This window comes from Dermochelys coriacea, chromosome 2 (genome assembly GCF_009764565.3).
Source record: "Dermochelys coriacea isolate rDerCor1 chromosome 2, rDerCor1.pri.v4, whole genome shotgun sequence".
Lineage (NCBI taxonomy): Eukaryota > Metazoa > Chordata > Testudines > Dermochelyidae > Dermochelys > Dermochelys coriacea.
Window position 1 is genome coordinate 78,089,059 of NC_050069.1, and position 18,022 is coordinate 78,107,080.

General features: G+C 43.2%; 1 protein-coding gene across 15 annotated transcripts in view; it reads left to right on the forward strand.

Moving 5' to 3' along the window:
- Positions 1-18,022, forward strand: part of LOC119852184 (opsin-5-like) — an 85,673-nt gene that overhangs the window by 14,219 nt on the left and 53,432 nt on the right. The gene's annotated exons all lie outside the window — the stretch shown is intronic.

Consider the following 18,022-nt stretch of genomic DNA (forward strand, 5'->3'; position numbering starts at 1 on the left):
GTTCTATGGGAATATATTTGCATGAAAACTGGACTTTGTTCCTAAAAGGTTCGCTTGCCTCTGTGCAAAGAGCATGTAGCTCAATACCTAAGACAGGTGGCCTAGACTTACCACATCCATACAGGGCATCATCAGGGCGGGAGTGCTCTCAGAAGAGAGGTGAGAAGGTGGTGGAATTGCATCACAACAATCTGTGCTGCGTGTTGTCTTTTAGACCCTCAAATTCGGAGTTGGTATAAATGCAGTGCAGTAGAGCTGGGTGACATTTTTGGCTGAATTTTTTTTTTAGCAAAAAATGCAGATTTCGGTTGGCTGAAACATACCATGAACAGGTATCGATTTTGCCAAATAGTTTTGGTTGAAAAACTCCATAAATTCTGAAAAAATCAAATCTTTCATTTAGACTTTTCATTTAAACATTTCCTTCCATTTTATTAAAAATAGTTTTTAAAAAGCTCAATCAAAACAAAACACTTTGACCTGAAATGAATATTTTGCCACTTTCAATTTACCAAAAAGTTCAATTTTGTGTTGACGCAAAATAAACTTTTTCAGAATGGCCAGCAAGCCAAAAACCAGTTATTTGCATTGCTCTAGTGTGCATAGGGTGACCAGATGAAATGGACAAAATATCAGGACACATGGGGAAAGCGCAAAAAAAAAAAAAAAAAAGGCGGCCGGAGCCGAATTGCTGAAGCGCCCCCCCCCCCCAACAAAACAAAACAAAAAAACCTTGCTGGAACGGCCAAAGCCGCAATATCAGGACAAATGGCATCCCGACTGTGCATCGGTCGGGACACGGGACAAAGAATTAAAAATTGGGACAGTCCCGATTTTATCGGGATGTCTGGTCACCCTAAGTGTGCAGCTCTGGTCAAATCAGACGGTGTCTTTAGTGGACTTGCTCCCATTTACACCTATGGATTTTCCCCCATGTGACCACTGTTTGTGTTGAGTACTTGGATGTAGGCTTCTAATCCATGGCCACTTGCCTCATGCAGTAAGTAGCTGTGTTTCCTCTGGCTGCACTTTATACATCAAGGCTTCAAGTGTAAACAATGGCATTTGCAATTTGGCCTATTGTGTATCGTATCCTGTGGTCAACTTCAACAGCTAGTCCCACCCATAAGCACCCCTGACCACACTCGCAGAGCTCTGTGCACTTGCTGATTATGTAGTAGGAGATGGGGAGCATGGGATGTACTTACTTTCCTGTGTAACATAACAATACACAAAACAGTCATTTTTATTTTCATACAGTCAGGCATTTGGGCCTATAGGCCCGTTATGTTAGGATTTTCTTTGGAAAAATGCTTTTGGTTTATGTTTAATGTATGTGCCCGGATAAATGGACACCTGCTATCCTCCAAAGGTGGAAAAAATGCAAGTACATATTTTCTTCCTGAGTCTGTTGATAACCTGAAGGTTATGGACAAAGGGAGAGACTCTCTGCAGGTGTCCACAACAGCCTAATGGTTCTTATTCTATAATCCTTGTTAGTATTTTGTTGGTAGTGGATTTATATACAGTGTTTCAAACTGTTCATTCAGAAAGTACAATTAGTTTAGTGGTTAAGGCATAGTAGATCAGTTTTCATTAGTGCTGGAGTGAGAATTTGGGTGCCCACGGACTGCACTGGAATTCTTATTTAGTGGTGTTTTAGGTGGTTGAAATCCATTAACAAGCTCAAACTGAGTGAAGAAGGTGTTCCACTGCTTCCTGTTTTGTCAACCTCTTTTGAGAAGTCAGGGCTCCCTGGCTTAATTTTGTCTCCCATCTGGTTGAATCTCTGCAGTACATCATGGGAGATGTAGTCTGCCCAGGGCGTTTTCCCCATAGAGGATAATGGGGGCATGAGACACCTGGATAACAACCTTACGAGTCACTGAGGCAGCTCGGGAACGCAGATTAAAGTCAAACTAAGCTGAAATGAAATGTGTTGATCTAGTTCAGCAAACCTAAATAAAACATGTAGGTGTGGGAATATCTAAACTGTTGAAACAAAACATTGTGATACTTTTAAACTGAAATTTTTCTGAACTTCCTGTTTCTCAATTTTTTGATATTTCAACTTTTCTTCCCAATTTTGGATCAAAATAATTTTTGAAATACTGGATTTCTAATGGGATGAAAACTTGGAATTTTCAACTAGCTCTACTTAACTTTTTTTCACTCTAGTCCGAGCTTTCTATAGGTAAAAGAAGTCATTTCTGGAGGAAGGGAATCCGACTAACATGGCTCTCCTATATGCCTAGTTTGGCAATACAGAGAGATCATGGAAACAATTCTTAGTCCTGAGCAATTCCTATAGATGAAAAGGAGGCTATTTTCCTGGTAGCATACAATATTTAATATATTTTTGTAATTAAACTGCCAGTTCCTGTGTTATAGTTGGGGCTTTGGTCTACTGGATACATTCTAAGATTTTTTTATAGAAAGTCAGAAGTTTTTTTTGTATGGTATATTACCTGTCTAGAAATTATTAATATCCTGTGACATTGAGTTCAAATCAAAGATTTTATTGCAAATCTGGGAAAAATTCCCTTTTGAATAAAAAGACACGCATTTCAGATGCTTAAAAAGAGCTGTTCTCAGTAGACTGTTTAATACATTCAGAATGTCCAAATTATATATGGTCAACATTATGAAACCACTTTGCACTGTAATTTTAGTGGCTTAGGCCCCAAATCCAGCAAAAAAACTGAAATTGATGGGACTACTTGCATGCATAAAGTTAAGTGCTTTGCTGGATCAGGACCTAAGCCACTGAGATCACTCCTGTGCATTTATGATCTGTCTGTTTCCCTAGGGAGCTCTGATGTTATGTTCCATTCTTGTGGTCTAATTCTTAACCCCTTGTCTTGGGTAATTATCCAATATTTGGGACATTGCCAGATTGTTTCCATTTGGAGGAGAAATTGATTATGAGAATCAGGTATTTCTTAGGTGCAATCCTGTTTATTTACAAAGAATGTACGCAAAGTCCTGTTTCCCAGAACACAGTGGGAACAAATGAGAGGAAATTTCCTTGTTCAGAAATCCATGCCTGCCTTTTCAAGGAGTACTTTGACTAGGAGCGGCAGAAGGTCCCTAAAAGTGGGGAGGGGGCACTGGTGCCCGAACTGTGGTCCACCCCTTCACGTTGCCCCTTCCCTTTGAGGCCCCACCCTCTGTCCTCCATTGCTCGCCCTTATGGCCAGTGAAAAGTGGGAGAGCCATGGCCCCTTTGTCCCCCTTGTTTGCGTCAGGGAAGCCTGGCTGTTTAAAAATAGCCGGAGCCTCGCGAACCAGCTGAGCGGCAGCGGAGCAGCGGGGACAGCAGAGCAGCTCACAGCAGGAGTTTGCCTGGGACTGGTAAGTATCCGAGTGTGTGTGTTTGCTTGCTGAGGAAGTATCCGAGCGTGTGTTTGCTGGGAGGGAGCCTGAGTGAGTGTCTGATTGGCTGCTAGCCTGCAGGGGGCGGGCATTAGGGTGTCTGTGTGTTTGCATCAGGGAAGCCTGGCTGTTTAAAAATAGCCGGAGCCTCGCGAACCAGCTGAGCGGCAGCGGAGCAGCGGGGACAGCAGAGCAGCTCACAGCAGGAGTTTGCCTGGGACTGGTAAGTATCCGAGTGTGTGTGTTTGCTTGCTGAGGAAGTATCCGAGCGTGTGTTTGCTGGGAGGGAGCCTGAGTGAGTGTCTGATTGGCTGCTAGCCTGCAGGGGGCGGGCATTAGGGTGTCTGTGTGTTTGCGTCAGGGAAGCCTGGCTGTTTAAAAATAGCCGGAGCCTCGCGAACCAGCTGAGCGGCAGCGGAGCAGCGGGGACAGCAGAGCAGCTCACAGCAGGAGTTTGCCTGGGACTGGTAAGTATCCGAGTGTGTGTGTTTGCTTGCTGAGGAAGTATCCGAGCGTGTGTTTGCTGGGAGGGAGCCTGAGTGAGTGTCTGATTGGCTGCTAGCCTGCAGGGGGCGGGCATTAGGGTGTCTGTGTGTTTGCGTCAGGGAAGCCTGGCTGTTTAAAAATAGCCGGAGCCTCGCGAACCAGCTGAGCAGCGGGGACAGCAGAGCAGCTCACAGCAGGAGTTTGCCTGGGAGTTCGCCTGGAGTGAGCCCAGTGAGGCTTACATCTTGCCAACGTCTCTGAGGAAGCTCCGTAGTAGGTAGGTGATATGGAAGGGGGAATTCAGCTGTTGTGACCTGCACTGGATGTGCCATGTTTGTCTTTCTTCCACAGGACAGAAGCGACTTTGTCTGTACAAAGTGCAAGCTGGTCTCCATATTGGAAGAGAAGATTGAAGGTCTGGAGCAACAGGTAACGACCCTGCGTTGTATACGAGAGACTGAGGATTTTCTGGACCAAACTCAGGATAGCCTTCTAGGGGCACAAAGCTCTAAAGATGTAGAGCAGGTTACACAGAGGAGCCAAGAGGCCAGTGAAGAAGCTTGGCAACATGTGACCTCCAGAAGAGGTAAGCGGAATGTCCGGGTTCCAGTAACACAGACACAGGTAACTAACCGCTTTCATGTTCTCTCCACAGGTACCAATGCGGAGAGTGGACCAGATGATATGTCTGGGGGGAGAAAGCAGAAGGAGACTCCGCTGGTTGGGAGGCATGAGATGCGATGTCCTGAGGTTGGAGGTTCCACGACCACCACTCCCAAGAGGAGAAGGCGGGTGGTGGTGGTCGGGGACTCTCTCCTCCGGGGGACTGAGTCATCTATCTGCCGCCCTGACCGGGAAAACCGAGAAGTCTGCTGCTTGCCAGGGGCTAAGATTCGTGATGTGACGGAGAGACTGCCGAGACTCATCAAGCCCTCGGATCGCTACCCCTTCCTGCTTCTCCACGTGGGCACCAATGATACTGCCAAGAATGACCTTGAGCGGATCACTGCGGACAATGTGGCTCTGGGAAGAAGGATAAAGGAGTTGGAGGCGCAAGTGGTGTTCTCGTCCATCCTCCCCGTGGAAGGAAAAGGCCTGGGTAGGGACCGTCGAATCGTGGAGGTCAACGAATGGCTACGCAGGTGGTGTCGGAGAGAAGGCTTTGGATTCTTTGACCATGGGATGGTGTTCCATGAAGGAGGAGTGCTGGGCAGAGACGGGCTCCATCTTACGAAGAGAGGGAAGAACATCTTTGCCAGCAGGCTGGCTAACCTAGTGAGGAGGGCTTTAAACTAGGTTCACCGGGGGAGGAGACCAAAGCCCTGAGGTAAGTGGGAAAGCGGGATACCGGGAGGAAGCACAGGCAGGAAGGTCTGTGAGGGGAGGGCTCCTGCCTCATACTGGGAATGAGGGGCGATCAACAGGTTATCTCAAGTGCTTATATACAAATGCACAAAGCCTTGGAAACAAGCAGGGAGAACTGGAGGTCCTGGTGATGTCAAGGAATTATGACGTGATTGGAATAACAGAGACTTGGTGGGATAACTCACATGACTGGAGTACAGTCATGGATGGTTATAAACTGTTCAGGAAGGACAGGCAGGGCAGAAAAGGTGGGGGAGTAGCACTGTATGTAAGGGAGCAGTATGACTGCTCAGAGCTCCGGTACGAAACTGTGGAAAAACCTGAGTGTCTCTGGATTAAGTTTAGAAGTGTGTGCAACAAGAGTGATGTCATGGTGGGAGTCTGCTATAGACCACCGGACCAGGGGGATGAGGTGGATGAGGCTTTCTTCCGGCAACTCACGGAAGCTACTAGATCGCATGCCCTGATTCTCATGGGTGACTTTAATTTTCCTGATATCTGCTGGGAGAGCAATACAGCGGTGCATAGACAATCCAGGAAGTTTTTGGAAAGCGTAGGGGACAATTTCCTGGTGCAAGTGCTAGGGGAGCCAACTAGGGGGAGCGCTTTTCTTGACCTGCTGCTCACAAACCGGGTAGAATTAGTGGGGGAAGCAAAAGTGGATGGGAATCTGGGAGGCAGTGACCATGAGTTGGTTGAGTTCAGGATCCTGACGCAGGGAAGAAAGGTAAGCAGCAGGATACGGACCCTGGACTTCAGGAAAGCAGACTTTGACTCCCTCAGGGAACAGATGGCCAGGATCCCCTGGGGGACTAACATGAAAGGGAAGGGAGTCCAGGAGAGCTGGCTGTATTTCAAGGAATCCCTGTTGAGGTTACAGGGACAAACCATCCCGATGAGTCGAAAGAATAGTAAATATGGCAGGCGACCAGCTTGGCTTAATGGTGAAATCCTAGCGGATCTTAAACATAAAAAAGAAGCTTACAAGAAGTGGAAGGTTGGACATATGACCAGGGAAGAGTATAAAAATATTGCTCGGGCATGTAGGAAAGATATCAGGAGGGCCAAATCGCACCTGGAGCTGCAGCTAGCAAGAGATGTCAAGAGTAACAAGAAGGGTTTCTTCAGGTATGTTGGCAACAAGAAGAAAGCCAAGGAAAGTGTGGGCCCCTTACTGAATGAGGGAGGCAAGCTAGTGACAGAGGATGTGGAAAAAGCTAATGTACTCAATGCTTTTTTTGCCTCTGTTTTCACTAACAAGGTCAGCTCCCAGACTGCTGTGCTGGGCAACACAAAATGGGGAAGAGATGGCCAGCCCTCTGTAGAGATAGAGGTGGTTAGGGACTATTTAGAAAAGCTGGACGTGCACAAGTCCATGGGGCCGGACGAATTGCATCCGAGAGTGCTGAAGGAATTGGCGGCTGTGATTGCAGAGCCCTTGGCCATTATCTTTGAAAACTCGTGGCGAACGGGGGAAGTCCCGGATGACTGGAAAAAGGCTAATGTAGTGCCCATCTTTAAAAAAGGGAAGAAGGAGGATCCTGGGAACTACAGGCCGGTCAGCCTCACCTCAGTCCCTGGAAAAATCATGGAGCAGGTCCTCAAAGAATCAATCCTGAAGCACTTAGAGGAGAGGAAAGTGATCAGGAACAGTCAGCATGGATTCACCAAGGGAAGGTCATGCCTGACTAATCTAATCGCCTTTTATGATGAGATTACTGGTTCTGTGGATGAAGGGAAAGCAGTGGATGTATTGTTTCTTGACTTTAGCAAAGCTTTTGACACGGTCTCCCACAGCATTCTTGTCAGCAAGTTAAGGAAGTATGGGCTGGATGAATGCACTATAAGGTGGGTAGAAAGCTGGCTAGATTGTCGGGCTCAACGGGTAGTGATCAATGGCTCCATGTCTAGTTGGCAGCCGGTGTCAAGTGGAGTGCCCCAGGGGTCGGTCCTGGGGCCCGTTTTGTTCAATATCTTCATAAATGATCTGGAGGATGGTGTGGATTGCACTCTCAGCAAATTTGCGGATGATACCAAACTGGGAGGAGTGGTAGATACGCTGGAGGGGAGGGATAGGATACAGAAGGACCTAGACAAATTGGAGGATTGGGCCAAAAGAAATCTAATGAGGTTCAATAAGGATAAATGCAGGGTCCTGCACTTAGGATGGAAGAATCCAATGCACCGCTACAGACTAGGGACCGAATGGCTCGGCAGCAGTTCTGCGGAAAAGGACCTAGGGGTGACAGTGGACGAGAAGCTGGATATGAGTCAGCAGTGTGCCCTTGTTGCCAAGAAGGCCAATGGCATTTTGGGTTGTATAAGTAGGGGCATAGCGAGCAGATCGAGGGACGTGATCGTTCCCCTCTATTCGACACTGGTGAGGCCTCATCTGGAGTACTGTGTCCAGTTTTGGGCCCCACACTACAGGAAGGATGTGGATAAATTGGAAAGAGTACAACGAAGGGCAACGAAAATGATTAGGGGTCTAGAGCACATGACTTATGAGGAGAGGCTGAGGGAGCTGGGATTGTTTAGTCTGCAGAAGAGAAGAATGAGGGGGGATTTGATAGCTGCTTTCAACTACCTGAAAGGGGGTTTCAAAGAGGATGGCTCTAGACTGTTCTCAATGGTAGCAGATGACAGAACGAGGAGTAATGGTCTCAAGTTGCAATGGGGGAGGTTTAGATTGGATATTAGGAAAAACTTTTTCACTAAGAGGGTGGTGAAACACTGGAATGCGTTACCTAGGGAGGTGGTAGAATCTCCTTCCTTAGAGGTTTTTAAGGTCAGGCTTGACAAAGCCCTAGCTGGGATGATTTAACTGGGACTTGGTCCTGCTTTGAGCAGGGGGTTGGACTAGATGACCTTCTGGGGTCCCTTCCAACCCTGATATTCTATGATTCTATGATTCTATGATTGTTCCGGCACTCCTGACTTTGCCCCCAAAGAAGCTCTGTCTTTTGGCTTCCTCCCTGGGGCCAGGCACCACTGCTGCTCCCACTATTTGCTGGCTTTTTCCTTGCTTTTTTCCCTGGTTTTTCTCTCTCTCTGACTTGCATGCTCCTGCAACCCTACATTTGCAATCAGACTCTAGGAAAATCCCTTAGGCCACATGGTTTAAGTTATGCTCAGGTCCTTGCCAAGCTGGCCCCTGCCTTTAGTGGTGGCTTCTTTTGTTTCAGCTGTCACCAAACAAAGGGGGCATTTAATTGTTCCCTGATTTAGCCTGAATGAAGGGTGCTTAGTACAACTATTGACTTTTACTAGGTCTGTGATTGATGACTGACATTAATACTTTGCAGCATAACACTATGATACTGCCATAATGAAAAGCATGTATATAAAATTTGACATTTTTCCAACACTTTTAAAATTCCATCAATATTATAACTGCACATTTGCAGTTTAAAAAAATCTTTGCTCAGTGAGCATATGGGAGATGTCTATGCCATAGCTATCTGCTAACTCACTAGAGCCTAGATTTTTATTTACTTGTCTCTTGCCTCCATCTCACCCACTTCTGAAACTGAAGATGGATCAATCAGTTTCATTTTTAGCTGTACACGTAGTCTTTTCATAGTTGAAACACATTTTATCTCCTAGGACTACAGATTTTTGAAAGACAGAGATCCATGGCTTGAACTCTAGTGTTACTTTCTGGAGATAGTGAGGATGATAAAGAAAATACAGATAGGCATTGCCTCCATACATTAGGGCTTCAAACCTTGTGTCTGATATAGGCTAGAGAATACTGCATATAAAACTTCTGGGAGTTGCTTTTCTTGAGGCAGAGATGCTTCAGTGATCAAGCAGAGCAACTGTGTATTTGACTTGCAAATACTGCTAATTATTCAGTTATTAGTGGAAAATCTCTTGTTAGTTGGAATTAAAACTACTTCTAGAATATCCTTATTCAACAAAGATTAGCATAATTTGTTTGACAATGTAACTGTTTATATTATTACCCTTTCCCCTAACAGAATCTAATTTCCCCAAACTAAATCAGATTTTTAGGCCCTGAGTCAAATTAATTGTTTCTTGACATTAATACAGTGTTCAGTTGAACAACTGCAAACATAATCTGCTACTACCTCTAAGAAACATAAAGGGACTCATCGGGACATTAGAGTTTCTACTAATCTGAACATTCAGAGGAAAATTGTTGGCAATAGAAAGGAGCAAATCATTTGAGACATTCTCCCTCTTCTCCCCCCGTTAGTAAACAGACTGAGAAATAATGAAATGATTCATTGTTTGTAAATGCCTTCAGTGAATAATTTTTGGTTTGCATATTGTTTACGTATTTGCAATCTGCACTATGTCTGTCTCTGATTGGCTGTAACTAATCAACATAAGAGGAAAGGGTAGGTGTAGTATATCTTGACTTTAGTAAAGCTTTTGATACTGTCTTGCATTACCTTCTCATAAACAAACTAGGGAAATGCAACCTAGATGGAGCTACTATAAGATGGGTGCATAACTGGTTGGAAAGCCATTCCCAGAGAGTAGTTATCAGTGGTTCACGGTCATGCTGTAAAAGCCTAATGAGTGGGGTCCCGCAGTGATCAGTTCTGGGTCTGGTTCTGTTCATTATCTTCATCAATGATTCAGATAATGGCATAGAGAAGTTTGTTGATGTTACCAAGCTGGGAGGGGTTGTAAGTGCTTTGGAGGGTGGGATTATAATTCAAAATGATCTAGACAAACTGAAGAAATGGTCTGAGTAAATAGGATAAAATTCAATAAGGACAAATGCAAAGTACTCCACTTACGAAGGAACCATCAGTTGCAAAATGGGAAATCACTGTCTAGGAAGGAGTACTGAGGAAAGGGATCTGGGGGTCATAGTGGACCACAAGCTAAATATGAGTAAACAATATCATACTGTTGCCAAAAAAGCGAACATCATTCTGGGATGTATTAGCAGGAATGTTGTAAGCAAGACACAAGAAGTAATTCTTCCACTTTACTCCACGCTGATTAGGCCTCAACTGGAGTATTGTGTCCAGTTCTGGGTGCTACATTTCATGAAAGATGTTGATAAATTGGAGAAAGTCCCAGAGAAGAGCAACAAAAATGATTAAAGGTCTAGAACACATCACCTATGAGGTAAGTCTGAAAAAATTGGGTTTGTTTAGTCTGGAGAAGGCTGAGAAGAGACATAAGTGTTCAAGTAAAAGCTTGTTACAAGGAGGAGGGAGAAAAATTATTGTTCTTAACCTCCTGAGGATAGGACAAGAAGCAATGGGCTTAAATCGCAGCAAGGGAAGTTTAGTTTGGACATTAGGAAAATCTTCCTAATTGTCAGGGTGGTTAAGTACTGGAATGAATTGCCTCAGGAGGTTGTGAAATCTCTATCATTGGAGATTTTTTTTAAGAGTAGGTTAGACAAAGATGTGTCAGGGATGGTCTAGATAATACTTAGTCCTTCCATGAGTGCAGGGGACTGGACTCAATGACCTCTTGAAGTCCCTTCCAGTCCTATGATTCTATAAGTCTGTGCAAACCTGGTAAAATGGTCCATAATGACCAGGATATAGTCATACCCTGTACCATATACCATATATAGTCATGCTTTTCTCAAAATGAAGAAAGTCAGCTGAGACTAGTTCAAATGGTTCTGTGGTACTAATAGGATGTAAAAGAACTTTGGTATATTGGCTCAGTCTCCTCTGTTTCAAGTACTGACAGACCTGAGTTACATAGTGCTCAATATCCTCCTTCATATGTTGCCAATAAAAATGGACTCTAGCGATGTTAATAACTCGGCAAGTAGATGACCCATGTTTTTCTGTAACCCTGCATAGGAATTTGTCTTTGATATCTTTCAGGTACTACCAACTTGACTGTGAATAGTGATTTTTGAGATAAAGAACACTAATTGACCAAAATGGATTGTGAATTTGGTAGGGCCCTAATCACAGTCCTATTTCCTTCCAAGTAGCTCCAAAGACTTGTTCCAGGACAAATTGCTTACCCACTGCCTCTATTACTTCGGTTCTGAATAACTCCTTTGTAGTCCTGTTCCCATCTTATGGAAGGGGTGAACTCTAGGGAAGGGATGAACTCTAGCTTCGGTATTTCCATTGGTGGTTGCTGCACAGTTACCGCACAGAGAGGGAGGTGGCTTCTCAAATAACCACATCCTGGAACACCTACGGATTTATATATTAAAACCAATATCTTGAATTCCATCTGGAAGATAACAGACAATGGATCACAGAGCACTGACATTAAGGATTCCAGGCAGATACTATGTCTAATGTAGTAGTGGCACATTCTGTTCTAGCTTCATCTTCTGGCTGATCTTCAGATGTAGCCCCGTGCACTACAGCAATATAATTTTGATATGACAAAACAAACAACTGTGGCGAGGTTCCATTTCTTAAATAAATAGTCACAGACATCTCATCAAGCATGGATGAAAACAAAATCTGTTGGCCACAGCTGCTCTCTGAACATCTAGGTACTACTCAGGCTCTAGAGCATGGGTTCTCAGGACAAATTATTTGATCGCCTCAGAGTGCGGCCACCAACTCTTGCTAGTAGTCGCTGTCATACTTTTTCCTAAAATATGTAATTAGTTTTAGAAAAAACAAATACATATACACGTCCAAATCATTGTAATTTATTTATTGCTGCCTATTAAGTTTGTTATGAAAAGTGATATTAACAAACATACAAGTATCACTATTCACAGCAGGCTTATTCAGCCCTGACAAGCCTGGGGACAAATTAAACTCCTGGATGGGGGGGGTCAGGGGAGGCAGCAAGGGGACAGAGCCTGAAGCTGCCTGGCTGGAGTCTGGAGCCCACCACTGTGCATACAGAGTCCAGGACTGGAGCCGAGTCCAGAGCCTGCTCCCTGCCACCCCAAGGCTGAAGCCCGAAGCCTGAGCCCCACCACCCCTGGGAAGGTGGGGAACTCACCAGGTGCCTGCTCCTCCAGTGTTGTGCTCCAGGTGTCTCCAGATGGGGATGGGGCTGCCAGCAGGGGTTGGGCCCTAGCAATCAACACCAGGGCGGTGCATCCAGGAGCACGAGGGAGGGGGAGGGGCTGCTGCTTTGCTCCCTCCCTCAAATCATAGCCCAGGAGGCTGTGGCCGCAAGAAAAGCCCCTGGTGGCCACATTTTGAGAAATGCTGCTCTAGAGGCTCCGACATTACGAATCTGTGTCATCACGTTGATTGTCGGACTCCCTCAGGCTTACCAATTCCCTTTGTAGCCAACTGCATTCTCTCTGTATTTGTCCAGGTTGGTGGTAGCCACTTTTAAAACCCCAGAAAGGATGTTCCAATGGATCGAATATGTGATGACACTGCAAATTCTGTTCTCCTGTATTAACGGTTGTGTGGTGGAATGATTATTACTGAAATTTATCATTTGGATTGTCATTATTCTGGTCTGTTGCTGTGCCATCACATCTGATCTTGTCAGCTCTCATAAACTATAGGATTTGCCCTTGGGCAGGAACACAGAGAAAAATTTGAATTGTATATTAAACATTTCTAATTTTCTCTTTGTTGGTTGATTAATTACATAAGTCATCCGTTCGGGACGAGAAACAAAATCACCTGAAATATGCAACTAACCAATGCAAAATTTCCAACCAAATATACATTTTGATGTACAATTTCAGTAACTATTTTAGCGTTGAAGCTAAAAATGTTTTTTGCAAGTGTTCACATTAATGAAGCTCAAGCTCCAGAATGCTCCCTAATATCAAATGGGTTATGAATAGAGCTGTGTGGATAACTGATATTTTTGGTTTTCTCACAGTCCCATTTCTCTCCCCCACCCCACAACAATCAGGTTAACCCAAAACTGAAAGTATCAAAGCTTTGTATAAATAAACATTCATTGGGTCAGAGAGAGGGAGAGAGAGTGTGACTCTCTAGCCTGCTGTTTTAATACAAAATGGAGCAGCTTCAAAAGGAGATACTGAGGGAGACTCACCCCAGAATACCCAATAGCTTGGTGGCTAGTGCATTGCATTACATTACAGGGGGGACGACTTGGGTTCAAGTCCCTGCTCCAGATGCCCCCTCTGGCGTGGGGGCTTGAACCCAGGGCTTACAAATCTGAAATGAATGCACTGGCCTAGGGTTATGGTAGATAAGTAGGCCACCTCCTTGGTTTTGCGAATGGTGCCTAAGTTTCCTTGTGAAATTAGCCCAAAAATATCAAAACATTTCATTTTGGCATTTCTGAAATTTTTTGGTTTTGCAACTGAAATAATTTGCTGAAATTGACATAAATTTGTGAAATGTATCAGTTGTCCCAAATCTGCATTTTTTTGGTTGAAGAATGGTTAAACCAAAAAATGTACCTACCTCGAGTTATTAATAAAGTCAAAGCAAAATTTACTTTCTTAATCAAACATTTGCAGAAAAATATCTTCCCATTTTCTTGGCTTTACTAACTGCCCATTGCTAGTAATTGTATTTTATGCCCATAAAATTTCCCTACATTTTCAACTGGATACTGCATTCTTCATTTATTTTTGATCCAAACTGGGGTGCACTGTTGCTATGCTCCATTTAACAGCTACTATTTGAAAGGTAGCTGGATTTTAATAGCAGGTGAAATTATTTCTATGTTTGCAGTAGGTTTATGGTGTACAAATAATGTTGTGTACTATGAAGTTTTATCAGTACAGAGGACCCAATTCTGCCCTCATTTTCACCTGTGTTACTTCCTTTGAAGTTAATGGGAATTTAACGTGCATATTTGAGGGCAGACTTGAGACATTCATTAGCATATAAATGACACTGATTTACACTCACAAAACTAGAGTAATGTAGAACACCATTGAAGGCTGGGTCTGTGCTACAAAATTTTGTTGGTATAGGTATGTCTGTCAGGGATTGAAAAAATCCACATCCCTGACCAATGTAGCTATGTTGGCACAGAAGATCTCCTTATGTCAGTATAAGTTATGTCTTCACTACGGGGGTCTTCAGGTATAGCTATACCAGTATAGTGGTAGCGGCAAAGCCTTCCCACTGTAAACTAGCCCTAAAGCGTCTCTCAGTTTCTTTCTTCTTGTTATTGCCATAGGTTAAGGTCATAGGTAAAGTCTTATAAATTTTTTAAAATAATTTTTATTGCTCTTCTCTGGACTTTCTCTATTTTGTCCACATCTTTCCCAAAATCTGGTGCTCAGAACTGGACACAGTACTCCAGTGGAGGCCTCCTCAGTGCCGAATAGAGCTGGACAATAACCTCCTGTATCTTACATATGACACTCCTGTTAACGATTCCCAGACCATTAACCTTTTTTGCAACTGCTTCACATTGTTGACTCATATTCAATCTGTGATCCATTATAACCCCCAGATCCTTTTGAGCACTACTACCACCTATTCCCCATAGTGTAGTTGTGCATTTAATTTTTCTTTCCTAAGTGAAGTACTTTGCACTTTTGTTTATTGAATTTCATCTTGTTGAGTTCAGATCAATTCTCTAATATAAGGTTGTTTTGAATTCTAATCCTGTCCTCTAAAGTGCTTGTGACCTTTCCAGCTTGGTGTTATCTGCAAATTTTATAAGCATACTCTCCACTCCATTATCCAAGTGATTTAATTAAAATATTGAATAGTATGGGGCCCAGGACTGACCACTGTGGAACCCACTAGATGCACCCTCCTTGACAGTAAATCACTGATTGCTACATTTTGGGCATGGTCATTCAACCAGTTGTGCACCCATCTTGTAGTAATTCCATCTAGAACTTATTTCCCTAGTTTGCTTATGAGAATGTCATGAGACTGTGTCAAGAGCTTTACTAAAATCAAGATATATCATGTCTACTCCTTCCCCCTATGCACTAGGCCAGGAACCCCGTCAAAGGAGAAGGTTAGGTTAGTTTGGCCTGATTAGTTCTTGACAAAGCCGTACTGGTTATTACTTATAACCCTATTATCCTCCAAGTGCTTACAAACTGATTGTTTAATTTGTTCAGTATCTTTCCAGGTACCAAAGTTAGGCTGAGTGGCCTATAATTACCCTAGTCCTCTTTGTTCCCCTTCTTTTGAAGACACTTGCATGCTACAGTAATGGTCACTAGTAAATCTTAGAATCAGGCTTCTGCTGTGAATAGTCACTGTTGCAGCTGATGGTTAATGAGTGATTTATAAAAAATAAACTGAATAAAATTCAAATTTCACTTTATTGACTTAATTCTGTTTCAGAGAACATTCCTACCAGTAGATGTATTTGCTAATAAAGCTAAGGAAAATAGACATCTAAGAAGCATGATTGCCATTGGATGTAAAGATCCAGACCCTTAGGTGGCCTGAATTACTGTAACTACATTGATTTTTAGTGAAACTACACTTGTTTATATCAGCTGCGGATCTAACAGTTTGTTTAAAAAGAATCCATGGAATAGTGAGAGTGAAATTTAAGAATAGACTTAATTCAAATTCCGGTAAGAAAAGCTGGCGTGAAGACAGATCAACTGAATGTAGATTACCTCTACCTACAGCATTGCAGGAATGAAGCAGGGTGTGACCTTATTACTAACTGTGCATATGCAATGGTTGGCTCAGATCCAGAGTGTTAAGTACAGACCCTACTTAGACCATTTGGGCCATGTGCTAAGATTACTTTTGTACCTTGTTTTTTCTGACATTTCACATGCTGCGCTAAAATCAAATGTGCAAAATTGCATGAATTACATCATTTCTTGCTATTATGCTAATAGATATGGGGTGAAATTGCCATTAGGGCACTTAATCATATGACAGTTACAGAACAGGGAGAGCAATAGACCTTTATTTTTTGTCAAGATGCATAATCAGAGAAACTTGAGAAGGGGAAAAGGCTGCCAGTAGCAATTATATCTACCATTACCTATGGCAATATTCATTACCATAGGTAATAGTAGATATAATTGCTACTGGCCATGAAGTGTCAAGGGTCTGTACGTAACACTTCATGGCCAGGCTTAGGGAATGTTGCTTTACATTTGTTAGTTTGTGTATAGGAACTGTAATTTGTCTCATTTACTGAGGAAAAGCTCCAGCTAAACCTTACCAGCCCCATCATCCACATTGCAGTAGCCTCCATAGGCCATGAAAATAGGAAGGGACATGACTTTCTTGAGACCTCAATAATGTATTTCTTACAGGTCTATATAGTATCTCTTAGAGATGTGTAGACCCTTCAGTTCAGTTCACAACCGATTGAACATGAAGAGATGCTTCACTGCCAAATGCACTGCACTGCACTACAGCTCATTTGCTCCAAGGGCCCTTTAGTCACTCCCCTCCCCACTGAAGGCCAAGGAAGGCTCGGCAATTTCTCCAGCTGCACTGAGACCAATGAAAGTTAAGAGCCTAAATACCTTGGACGATGTGGCCCTTGGTGACCTTCTCCCCAGGTTTCCTGGCAGCATTTGGTGATTGCTGGCTCTAGCATGCTGGCTTCCTAGTTGTGGGCTTCAGTCCTCACATGCTATAAATAGACTTGGAAGGATTCTATTTTTATTGGTAATATTTCCATTGATGATGATAGGCAAAGTAAGAAAACTACTTTTTGGAGAATTTACTAGAGTTTGATTTAAGGATATTTACTTAGTATATATTTGACATGTGATGTTGACAATTTGTAGTTTAATGGTTATAATGCTTTCTCTTTTTAAATCTCAATGTTTGTCTTTAAACAATGGTCTGACACCCTCCCGCCCTGCCCCAATAATTTCCCACAATCATGAAATTTTACATCAATAAAACTGGAAAAAATGGTTAAAATAAACTAATATCCATTGAAATGATATAAAAAAAATCAAATTCTGCCAAGCCTAGCTATAAAGTTGTTCTTGGGGGAAAGATGCATTCTAAATAGGATAGTGGGAGCTGGGAAAACACTAGTGGATGCACTGCTAGCTAGCCAGACTCTGGGCAGGGGCAGAAGTGCTCCGTAGTCCCTAACATAGTGGCTAGAGAACCCCTGGCAGGATACAAGTGACTGAAGTTCACCCCTTAGAACATGATTCCAAATTCTTCTTGTGCTTTGCAGGCAGTTCGCTAGTTTCTCTAATTTATTTGTTGTTGAATGTCATTTGCTGAAGAATTTCTTGAGGGCAAATTCAGAGGTGTTCTCCGGAATCTCTTACAGTCAGAGTCCCTTAGATTTACTAAAGCGCCCTCTCTGAAACATGAGGGAATCCAAGTTGGTGTAATTTAAGAACCAACCAGCCAGAAGAAAGTGTAAATAAAGTAGGAATGTCCTGCTTTAATTTGCATCTTCTAATGCTATCCTGTTAGGGGCCAGAAGAGAGAATTAGAGCAATTAGACTTCTTTACACCCAGACTCAGTGGGACAAATTCAGAAATGAGAGTGTATGTGCAGGATGGGTAGAATGACTTACATGTTGGTAAGAGGGTGTGAACCTGAATGAGTCAAAGCATGTAACAAATAACTTCAGAGAGTATATTGATGTACCGTAGATGTTGAAGGGGTGGGGAAAATGTGTAAATTACACCCATGTTAGACTTCTATATTTTCATAGACTCACTAAGGGCCTGATCCAGCTCCCATTGAATTTTAGATTTTCTTCCATAGTTCTTGGTCTCTTGTGCCTCCTATCTTTGGAAAGTGCTGAACAGTCACTCTGTGAAATTCAGCCCCTTTTTAATGTGTCTCAGGCTGAGCCTCCAAAAATCGAGGCATACAGAGTCACAAACACTGTTCCCTCTAAGCTGTATGCGTGTGCGCATGCACACAGATCCTAAACACCACACTCACAAAAATTTGCACAGAAGTACAACAATTTGCCCAGAAGAAA